Source organism: Oncorhynchus nerka, linkage group LG18 (genome assembly GCF_034236695.1).
Source record: "Oncorhynchus nerka isolate Pitt River linkage group LG18, Oner_Uvic_2.0, whole genome shotgun sequence".
In the NCBI taxonomy this organism is placed as follows: Eukaryota; Metazoa; Chordata; class Actinopteri; order Salmoniformes; family Salmonidae; genus Oncorhynchus; species Oncorhynchus nerka.
In genome coordinates, this window is record NC_088413.1 from 83907108 (window position 1) to 83919496 (window position 12389).

Consider the following 12389-nt stretch of genomic DNA (forward strand, 5'->3'; position numbering starts at 1 on the left):
CTCACCATCTCCCAACCCTCCCTCCCTCCGATGAGAAAAGGGGACCGTCTTCCAGCTGATGGCCAGTCTGAGGGGAGGGGGGGGGCAGCGATGAGGCTGCCTCTCATCTGACTCACCGTCCCCCCCCCATCTCCCAACCCTCCCTCCCTCCGATGAGAAAAGGGGACCATCTTTCCAGCTGATGGCGAAACTCAAGTAGCATTGCATTATTTCTGCCTCATGCATCAATTCATGTTGTTACTCCTGTAACCAGAGAAGAAATATTCCTCGATATTAAAACATAATAACAAGCTTATTGTTAAAGTCCTATTCTCATTCATTTCTACTGCAGTCCTTTTTGTAGTGTCAGTGGAAGTAGGGAGAATGTGCATTTTATGGCTTATAAAAGTGTTGACAGTGCAAAATAACAACTTAAACATGAACTTACTCATAAAAACAACAGCTCTGTCCTGTATTCGTTGAGTCTCTCTCTAGTCACGGTTTAAAAAGTTTTGGAATCTCACAGTTTCAACTTTGCTGTGTACTAGAGGCTTCTTATTACAGCCTATGGTTCGAGGAAACTGTGCAGACACAGTGATTTGAGCTATCTGATTGACCAGTGTTAGGCCAATAGGTGCACTTGATTTTCTCTCTGGGCAGAATTCTACACTCAGACACATGAAAAGGTTCATGTGTCTGTCCCGGCACTAGGGATGCTAAATCAAATCTACCACTAACAGTACTAAAATGTGATCGACTACTAATGCCTTGGAGATCGACTACTAATGCCTTGGAGATCTACTACTAATACCTTGTAGATCAACTACTAATGCCTTGCAGATCGACTACTAATGCCTTGCAGATCGACTACTAATACCTTGCAGATCGACTACTAATGCCTTGCAGATCGACTACTAATGCCTTGCAGATCGACTACTAATACCTTGCAGATCGACTACTAATACCTTGCAGATCAACTACTAATGCCTTGCAGATCAACTACTAATGCCTTGCAGATCGACTACTAATACCTTGCAGATCGACTACTAATACCTTGGAGATCGACTACTAATACCTTGGAGATCAACTACTAATACCTTGCAGATCGACTACTAATGCCTTGGAGATCGACTACTAAAGCCTTGCAGATCGACCAGTCAAGCGGTTGGTGACCACTGAGGTAGAGCTTCAAGTTCCTTGGTGTCCACAACAACAAACTAACATGGTCCAAACACACCAACACAGTCATGAAGAGGGCAAGACAAAGCCAACAACAGAGGGTAGTGTGTACAGCCCAGTACATCACTGGGGCTAAGCTGCCTGCCATCCAGGACCTCTATACCAGGTGGTGTGAGAGGAAGACTCCAGCCACCCCAGTCATAGAGTGTTCTCTCTACTACCGCATGGCAAGCGGTACCGGAATACCAAGTCTAGGACAAAAAGGCTTATCAACAGTTTTTACCCCCAAGCCATAAGACTCCTGAACAGGTAACCAAATGGCTGCCCAGACTACTTGCATTGTGTTCCCCCCCGCCAACCCTCCCCAAACCCTCTTTTATGCTGCTGCTACTCTGTTCATCATATATGCATAGTCACTTTAACCATATCTACATGTACATACTACCTCAATCAGCCTGGCTAACCGGTGTCTGTATGTAGCCTCGCTACTTTTATAGCGTAAAATAGGTTTTTTTTTGGGGGGGGGGGGGGGGGGGGCAGGTGTGTTGCTACCTACCCTCACCACCTGGGGGCGGCCCATCAGGAAGTCCAGGATCCAGTTACAGAGGGAGGTGTTTTGTCCCAGGATCCTTAGCTTAGTGATGAGCTTTGAGGGCACTATGGTGTTGAACACTGAGCTGTAGTCAATGAATAGCATTCTCACATAGGTGTTCCTTTTGTCCAGGTGTGAAAGGGCAGTGCGGAGTGCAATAGAGATTGTCATCTGTGGATCTGTTGGGGCGGTATGCGAATTGGAGTGGGTCTAGGGTATCCGGGAGGATGCCGTTGATGTGAGCCATGACCAGCCTTTCAAAGCACTTCATGGCTATTGACGTGAGTGCTACGGGTTGGGAATCATTTAGGCAGGTTGCCTTTGTCTTGGGCACAGGGACTATGGTGGTCTGCTTGAAACATGTTGGTATTACAGACTCAATCAGGGACATGTTGAAAATGTCAGTGAAGACACCTGCCAGTTGGTCAGCACATGCCCGGAGCTGTAATCCATGGCTTCTGGTTGGTCAGAGCACACGTCCTGGTAATCCGTCTGGTCCCGCGGCCTTGTGTATGTTGACCTGTTTAAAGGTCTTACTCACGTTGGCTACGGAGACCGTGATCACACAGTCATCCGGAACAGCTGATGCTCTCATGCATGCCTCAGTGTTGCTTGCCTTGAAGAGAGCATAGAAGTGATTTAGCTCGTCTGGATGGCTTGTGTCACTGGGCAGCTCGCTGCTGTGCTTCCCTTTGTAATCTGTAATGGTTTGCAAGCCCTGCCACATCCGACGAGCGTCGGAGCCGGTGTAGTACGATTCAATCTTAGCCCTGTGTTGACGCTTTGCCTGTTTGATGGTTCGTCGCAGCGCATAGCGGGATTTCTTGTAAGCTTCCGGGTTTGAGTTCCGCACCTTGAAACCCTTTAGCTCAGTATGAATGTTGCCTGTAATCCATGGCTTCTGGTTGGGGTATGTAAGTACAGTCACTGTGGGGACGACGTGCTCAATGCACTTATTGATAAAGCCAGTGACTGATGTGGTGTATTCCTCAATGCCATCGGAAGAATCCCAGAACATATTCCAGTCTGTGCTAGCAAAATAGTCCTGTAGTTTAGCATCTGCCTCATCAGACCACTTTTCAATAGACCGAGTCACTGGTGCTTGTAAGCAAGAATCAGGAGGATATAGTTGTGGTCGGAGCATTTTATGCGTCGCTGTGTGTGGAGTACAGGTGGTCTAGAATTGTTTCCCTCTGGTTGCACATTTAACATGTTGATAGAAATGAGGATTGTGGATTGTTCTCCATCCACCCTCGATTCAGAATATACTCCTTTCACAGCCATGGCATGCTATATAGCTATATAGAAAACCAAATATCCAGCAAATATGAAATATAAAACTAATTTGACCTTGGTAGATGTTTCCATAAATGTACTGGCAAACGATGCATATTAACTTTAGAGCTCAGGGCTCTTAACAAAACTCCCCAGGCCAGAAGATCCTCAGCAGGCAAAACTCCCCAGGCCAGAAGATACAGTAGCGACCCGTGTTATGTGTTAGGCTATTAGGTGGTTGTGTTGTACTTACCAGTACCCAGTGTTCGCGGGGTCCGACATGCCAATCAACCTGCTATTTGCCAATCACGGGAATGCCTGGGATGTTCTGATGCCGGGCACCCTGGCGGTTGGTGGAGTGGCGTGGAGGGGGGTTGGGCAGGGGGATGGAGCATTGGAAGTTAAGACCAGGTTTAGCCTTTGTTCTCTCTCTTACGTCTGGGCTTCACAAGAGAAGGTCACGATTGGCTTGTGGGGTATCTTTCATTTATTTGGCGTGGGCTACGGCCAAACAGTAGCCTGTGTAAAGTTGGTTTAATTAACCGTCAATTCATTAACTCAATCCTCTGTCTGGACATGTCACGTTCTGACCTTTATTTCCTTTGTTTTGTATTTATTTAGTATGGTCAGGGTGTGAGTTGGGGTGGGCAGTCTATGTTTGTTTTTCTATGTTTGGGTATTTCTATGTTTCGGCCTAGTATGGTTCTCAATCAGAGGCAGGTGTCATTAGTTGTCTCTGATTGAGAATCATACTTAGGTAGCCTGGGTTTCACTGTGTGTTTGTGGGTGATTGTTCCTGTCTCTGTGTTTGCACCACATAGGACTGTTTTGGGTTTTCACATTTCTTGGTTTTGTAGTCAGTTGTTCATGTGTACATTTACGTATTAAAAGAACCAGGCACTAAAGGTTGGGGTGTGAACATTTAAACGTTAAAACGAAGTTGAGATCCTTAACGTTAAGAAAAATGTACTGAATTAAAAATCACAATGCAGTTTTCACGAAACATATTATTTTATGTGTAATAGTCAATAAGCTATAAAGGCCTGAGAAAGTTGTGTAATTCAAATGAAATAGGATAGGCGAACTTTAGGCTACTTTGGTGACTTTGAAAGGCACGCAAGACAATACATGACGAGATGCAGATTACCGAAACATATGGGCAGAGAAACCTGCCCTTCCTCTCTCTCCTTCCTATTCGTGGCACCGATGTCTCCGGAATACAGAGGTACTGTATCTTCGGGCCAGTCTTGCGAGGATGGGGTAGCCTACTCTTAGTTTTTGCCTCATATGTGTTCTGTAAAGGGTTGTGGTAGATATCACTACATTACTGTAGCTGTGTTCTGTCTGTAAAGGGTTGTGGTAGATATCACTACATTACTGTAGCTGTGTTCTGTCTGTAAAGGGTTGTGGTAGATATCACTACATTACTGTAGCTGTGTTCTGTAAAGGGTTGTGGTAGATATCACTACATTACTGTAGCTGTGTTCTGTAAAGGGTTGTGGTAGATATCACTACATTACTGTAGCTGTGTTCTGTAAAGGGTTGTGGTAGATATCACTACATTACTGTAGCTGTGTTCTGTCTGTAAAGGGTTGTGGTAGATATCACTACATTACTGTAGCTGTGTTCTGTCTGTAAAGGGTTGTGGTAGATATCACTACATTACTGTAGCTGTGTTCTGTCTGTAAAGGGTTGTGGTAGATATCACTACATTACTGTAGCTGTGTTCTGTCTGTAAAGGGTTGTGGTAGATATCACTACATTACTGTAGCTGTGTTCTGTAAAGGGTTGTGGTAGATATCACTACATTACTGTAGCTGTGTTCTGTAAAGGGTTGTGGTAGATATCACTACATTACTGTAGCTGTGTTCTGTCTGTAAAGGGTTGTGGTAGATATCACTACATTACTGTAGCTGTGTTCTGTAAAGGGTTGTGGTAGATATCACTACATTACTGTAGCTGTGTTCTGTAAAGGGTTGTGGTAGATATCACTACATTACTGTAGCTGTGTTCTGTCTGTAAAGGGTTGTGGTAGATATCACTACATTACTGTAGCTGTGTTCTGTCTGTAAAGGGTTGTGGTAGATATCACTACATTACTGTAGCTGTGTTCTGTAAGGGTTGTGGTAGATATCACTACATTACTGTAGCTGTGTTCTGTAAAGGGTTGTGGTAGATATCACTACATTACTGTAGCTGTGTTCTGTAAAGGGTTGTGGTAGATATCACTTACATTACTGTAGCTGTGTTCTGTCTGTGTGTTCTGTGAAGGGTTGTGGTAGATATCACTTACATTACTGTAGCTGTGTTCTGTCTGTGAAAGGGTTGTGGTAGATATCACTACATTACTGTAGCTGTGTTCTGTCTGTAAAGGGTTGTGGTAGATATCACTACATTACTGTAGCTGTGTTCTGTCTGTAAAGGGTTGTGGTAGATATCACTACATTACTGTAGCTGTGTTCTGTCTGTAAAGGGTTGTGGTAGATATCACTACATTACTGTAGCTGTGTTCTGTAAAGGGTTGTGGTAGATATCACTACATTACTGTAGCTGTGTTCTGTAAAGGGTTGTGGTAGATATCACTACATTACTGTAGCTGTGTTCTGTAAAGGGTTGTGGTAGATATCACTACATTACTGTAGCTGTGTTCTGTAAAGGGTTGTGGTAGATATCACTACATTACTGTAGCTGTGTTCTGTAAAGGGTTGTGGTAGATATCACTACATTACTGTAGCTGTGTTCTGTAAAGGGTTGTGGTAGATATCACTACATTACTGTAGCTGTGTTCTGTCTGTAAAGGGTTGTGGTAGATATCACTACATTACTGTAGCTGTGTTCTGTCTGTAAAGGGTTGTGGTAGATATCACTACATTACTGTAGCTGTGTTCTGTCTGTAAAGGGTTGTGGTAGATATCACTACATTACTGTAGCTGTGTTCTGTAAAGGGTTGTGGTAGATATCACTACATTACTGTAGCTGTGTTCTGTCTGTAAAGGGTTGTGGTAGATATCACTACATTACTGTAGCTGTGTTCTGTCTGTAAAGGGTTGTGGTAGATATCACTACATTACTGTAGCTGTGTTCTGTCTGTAAAGGGTTGTGGTAGATATCACTACATTACTGTAGCTGTGTTCTGTCTGTAAAGGGTTGTGGTAGATATCACTACATTACTGTAGCTGTGTTCTGTAAAGGGTTGTGGTAGATATCACTACATTACTGTAGCTGTGTTCTGTCTGTAAAGGGTTGTGGTAGATATCACTACATTACTGTAGCTGTGTTCTGTCTGTAAAGGGTTGTGGTAGATATCACTACATTACTGTAGCTGTGTTCTGTCTGTAAAGGGTTGTGGTAGATATCACTACATTACTGTAGCTGTGTTCTGTAAAGGGTTGTGGTAGATATCACTACATTACTGTAGCTGTGTTCTGTAAAGGGTTGTGGTAGATATCACTACATTACTGTAGCTGTGTTCTGTAAAGGGTTGTGGTAGATATCACTACATTACTGTAGCTGTGTCTGTAAAGGGTTGTGGTAGATATCACTACATTACTGTCTGTGTTCTGTCTGTAAAGGGTTGTGGTAGATATCACTACATTACTGTAGCTGTGTTCTGTCTGTAAAGGGTTGTGGTAGATATCTACATTACATTACTGTAGCTGTGTTCTTACTGTCTGTGTTCTGTAAAGGGTTGTGGTAGATATCACTACATTACTGTAGCTGTGTTCTGTAAAGGGTTGTGGTAGATATCACTACATTACTGTAGCTGTGTTCTGTAAAGGGTTGTGGTAGATATCACTGTAGCTGTGTTCTGTAAAGGGTTGTGGTAGATATCACTACATTACTGTAGCTGTGTTCTGTCTGTAAAGGGTTGTGGTAGATATCACTACTTACTGTAGCTGTGTTCTGTCTGTATTACTGTAGCTGTGTTCTGTCTGTAAAGGGTTGTGGTAGATATCACTACATTACTGTAGCTGTGTTCTGTAAAGGGTTGTGGTAGATATCACTACATTACTGTAGCTGTGTTCTGTAAAGGGTTGTGGTAGATATCACTACATTACTGTAGCTGTGTTCTGTAAAGGGTTGTGGTAGATATCACTACATTACTGTAGCTGTGTTCTGTCTGTAAAGGGTTGTGGTAGATATCACTACATTACTGTAGCTGTGTTCTGTCTGTAAAGGGTTGTGGTAGATATCACTACATTACTGTAGCTGTGTTACTGTAGCTGTGTTCTGTAAAGGGTTGTGGTAGATATCACTACATTACTGTAGCTGTGTTCTGTAAAGGGTTGTGGTAGATATCACTACATTACTGTAGCTGTGTTCTGTCTGTAAAGGGTTGTGGTAGATATCACTACATTACTGTAGCTGTGTTCTGTCTGTAAAGGGTTGTGGTAGATATCACTACATTACTGTAGCTGTGTTCTGTCACTGTAATTACTGGGTTGTGGTAGATATCACTACATTACTGTAGCTGTGTTCTGTAAAGGGTTGTGGTAGATATCACTACATTACTGTAGCTGTGTTCTGTTGTGGTAGATATCACTGTAGCTGTGTTCTGTAAAGGGTTGTGGTAGATATCACTACATTACTGTAGCTGTGTTCTGTCTGTAAAGGGTTGTGGTAGATATCACTACATTACTGTAGCTGTGTTCTGTCTGTAAAGGGTTGTGGTAGATATCACTACATTACTGTAGCTGTGTTCTGTAAAGGGTTGTGGTAGATATCACTTCTGTGTTCTGTAAAGGGTTGTGGTAGATATCACTACATTACTGTAGCTGTGTTCTGTAAAGGGTTGTGGTAGATATCACTACATTACTGTAGCTGTGTTCTGTTGTGTAAAGGGTTGTGGTAGATATCACTACATTACTGTAGCTGTGTTCTGTCTGTAAAGGGTTGTGGTAGATATCACTACATTACTTAGCTGTGTTCTGTCTGTAGCTGTGTTCTGTCTGTAAAGGGTTGTGGTAGATATCACTACATTACTGTAGCTGTGTTCTGTCTGTAAAGGGTTGTGGTAGATATCACTACATTACTGTAGCTGTGTTCTGTCTGTAAAGGGTTGTGGTAGATATCACTACATTACTGTAGCTGTGTTCTGTAAAGGGTTGTGGTAGATATCACTACATTACTGTAGCTGTGTTCTGTCTGTAAAGGGTTGTGGTGTGTTCTGTGAGATATCACTACATTACTGTAGCTGTGTTCTGTCTGTAAAGGGTTGTGGTAGATATCACTACATTACTGTAGCTGTGTTCTGTCTGTAAAGGGTTGTGGTAGATATCACTACATTACTGTAGCTGTGTTCTGTCTGTAAAGGGTTGTGGTAGATATCACTACATTACTGTAGCTGTGTTCTGTCTGTAAAGGGTTGTGGTAGATATCACTACATTACTGTAGCTGTGTTCTGTAAAGGGTTGTGGTAGATATCACTACATTACTGTAGCTGTGTTCTGTCTGTAAAGGGTTGTGGTAGATATCACTACATTACTGTAGCTGTGTTCTGTCTGTAAAGGGTTGTGGTAGATATCACTACATTACTGTAGCTGTGTTCTGTAAAGGGTTGTGGTAGATATCTGTAAAGGGTTGTGGTAGATATCACTACATTACTGTAGCTGTGTTCTGTAAAGGGTTGTGGTAGATATCACTACATTACTGTAGCTGTGTTCTGTCTGTAAAGGGTTGTGGTAGATATCACTACATTACTGTAGCTGTGTTCTGTAAAGGGTTGTGGTAGATATCACTACATTACTGTAGCTGTGTTCTGTCTGTAAAGGGTTGTGGTAGATATCACTACATTACTGTAGCTGTGTTCTGTCTGTAAAGGGTTGTGGTAGATATCACTACATTACTGTAGCTGTGTTCTGTCTGTCTGTAAGGGTTGTGGTAGATATCACTACATTACTGTAGCTGTGTTCTGTCTGTAAAGGGTTGTGGTAAAGGTAGTGTGTTCTGTAAAGGGTTGTGGTAGATATCACTACATTACTGTAGCTGTGTTCTGTCTGTAAAGGGTTGTGGTAGATATCACTACATTACTGTAGCTGTGTTCTGTCTGTAAAGGGTTGTGGTAGATATCACTACATTACTGTAGCTGTGTTCTGTCTGTAAAGGGTTGTGGTAGATATCACTACATTACTGTAGCTGTGTTCTGTCTGTAAAGGGTTGTGGTAGATATCACTACATTACTGTAGCTGTGTTCTGTCTGTAAAGGGTTGTGGTAGATATCACTACATTACTGTAGCTGTGTTCTGTCTGGTAAAGGGTTGTGGGTAGATATCACTACATTACTGTAGCTGTGTTCTGTCTGTAAAGGGTTGTGGTAGATATCACTACATTACTGTAGCTGTGTTCTGTCTGTAAAGGGTTGTGGTAGATATCACTACATTACTGTAGCTGTGTTCTGTCTGTAAAGGGTTGTGGTAGATATCACTACATTACTGTAGCTGTGTTCTGTCTGTAAAGGGTTGTGGTAGATATCACTACATTACTGTAGCTGTGTTCTGTCTGTAAAGGGTTGTGGATAGAGCTGTGTTCTGTAAAGGGTTGTGGTAGATATCACTACATTACTGTAGCTGTGTTCTGTAAAGGGTTGTGGTAGATATCACTTACATGTGTTCTGTAAAGGGTTGTGGTAGATATCTGTAGCTGTGTTCTGTCTGTAAAGGGTTGTGGTAGATATCACTACATTACTGTAGCTGTGTTCTGTCTGTAAAGGGTTGTGGTAGATATCACTACATTACTGTAGCTGTGTTCTGTCTGTAAAGGGTTGTGGTAGATATCACTACATTACTGTAGCTGTGTTCTGTCTGTAAAGGGTTGTGGTAGATATCACTACATTACTGTAGCTGTGTTCTGTAAAGGGTTGTGGTAGATTACATTACTGTAGCTGTGTTCTGTCTGTAAAGGGTTGTGGTAGATATCACTACATTACTGTAGCTGTGTTCTGTCTGTAAAGGGTTGTGGTAGATATCACTACATTACTGTAGCTGTGTTCTGTAAAGGGTTGTGGTAGATATCACTACATTACTGTAGCTGTGTTCTGTCTGTAAAGGGTTGTGGTAGATATCACTACATTACTGTAGCTGTGTTCTGTCTGTAAAGGGTTGTGGTAGATATCACTACATTACTGTAGCTGTGTTCTGTCTGTAAAGGGTTGTGGTAGATATCACTACATTACTGTAGCTGTGTTCTGTCTGTAAAGGGTTGTGGTAGATATCACTACATTACTGTAGCTGTGTTCTGTAAAGGGTTGTGGTAGATATCACTACATTACTGTAGCTGTGTTCTGTCTGTAAAGGGTTGTGGTAGATATCACTACATTACTGTAGCTGTGTTCTGTAAAGGGTTGTGGTAGATATCACTACATTACTGTAGCTGTGTTCTGTCTGTAAAGGGTTGTGGTAGATATCACTACATTACTGTAGCTGTGTTCTGTAAAGGGTTGTGGTAGATATCACTACATTACTGTAGCTGTGTTCTGTAAAGGGTTGTGGTAGATATCACTACATTACTGTAGCTGTGTTCTGTCTGTAAAGGGTTGTGGTAGATATCACTACATTACTGTAGCTGTGTTCTGTAAAGGGTTGTGGTAGATATCACTACATTACTGTAGCTGTGTTCTGTCTGTAAAGGGTTGTGGTAGATATCACTACATTACTGTAGCTGTGTTCTGTCTGTAAAGGGTTGTGGTAGATATCACTACATTACTGTAGCTGTGTTCTGTCTGTAAAGGGTTGTGGTAGATATCACTACATTACTGTAGCTGTGTTCTGTCTGTAAAGGGTTGTGGTAGATATCACTACATTACTGTAGCTGTGTTCTGTAAAGGGTTGTGGTAGATATCACTTCATTACTGTAGCTGTGTTCTGTCTGTAAAGGGTTGTGGTAGATATCACTACATTACTGTAGCTGTGTTCTGTAAAGGGTTGTGGTAGATATCACTACATTACTGTAGCTGTGTTCTGTCTGTAAAGGGTTGTGGTAGATATCACTACATTACTGTAGCTGTGTTCTGTAAAGGGTTGTGGTAGATATCACTACATTACTGTAGCTGTGTTCTGTCTGTAAAGGGTTGTGGTAGATATCACTAACTGTAGCTGTGTTCTGTCTGTAAAGGGTTGTGGTAGATATCACTACATTACTGTAGCTGTGTTCTGTAGGGTTGTGGTAGATATCACTACATTACTGTAGCTGTGTTCTGTCTGTAAAGGGTTGTGGTAGATATCACTACATTACTGTAGCTGTGTTCTGTAAAGGGTTGTGGTAGATATCACTACATTACTGTAGCTGTGTTCTGTGAAGGGTTGTGGTAGATATCACTTTACTGTAGCTGTGTTCTGTAAAGGGTTGTGGTAGATATCACTACATTACTGTAGCTGTGTTCTGTCTGTAAAGGGTTGTGTAGATATCACTACATTACTGTAGCTGTGTTCTGTAAAGGGTTGTGGTAGATATCACTACATTACTGTAGCTGTGTTCTGTAAAGGGTTGTGGTAGATATCACTACATTACTGTAGCTGTGTTCTGTAAAGGGTTGTGGTAATATCACTTTTTTACTGTAGCTGTGTTCTGTAAAGGGTTGTGGTAGATATCACTGTCATTACTGTAGCTGTGTTCTGTAAAGGGTTGTGGTAGATATCACTACATTACTGTAGCTGTGTTCTGTCTGTAAAGGGTTGTGGTAGATATCACTACATTACTGTAGCTGTGTTCTGTCTGTAAGGGTTGTGGTAGATATCACTACATTACTGTAGCTGTGTTCTGTCTGTAAAGGGTTGTGGTAGATATCACTACATTACTGTAGCTGTGTTCTGTCTGTAAAGGGTTGTGGTAGATATCACTACATTACTGTAGCTGTGTTCTGTCTGTAAAGGGTTGTGGTAGATATCACTACATTACTGTAGCTGTGTTCTGTAAAGGGTTGTGGTAGATATCACTGTTACTGTAGCTGTGTTCTGTAAAGGGTTGTGGTAGATATCACTACATTACTGTAGCTGTGTTCTGTCTGTAAAGGGTTGTGGTAGATATCACTGTTACTGTAGCTGTGTTCTGTCTGTAAAGGGTTGTGGTAGATATCACTGTTACTGTAGCTGTGTTCTGTCTGTAAAGGGTTGTGGTAGATATCACTACATTACTGTAGCTGTGTTCTGTCTGTCTTGTGGTAGATATCACTACATTACTGTAGCTGTGTTCTGTAAAGGGTTGTGGTAGATATCACTACATTACTGTAGCTGTGTTCTGTCTGTAAAGGGTTGTGGTAGATATCACTACATTACTGTAGCTGTGTTCTGTCTGTAAAGGGTTGTGGTAGATATCACTACATTACTGTAGCTGTGTTCTGTGACCATTATTCAGCAATGTACATTAATAT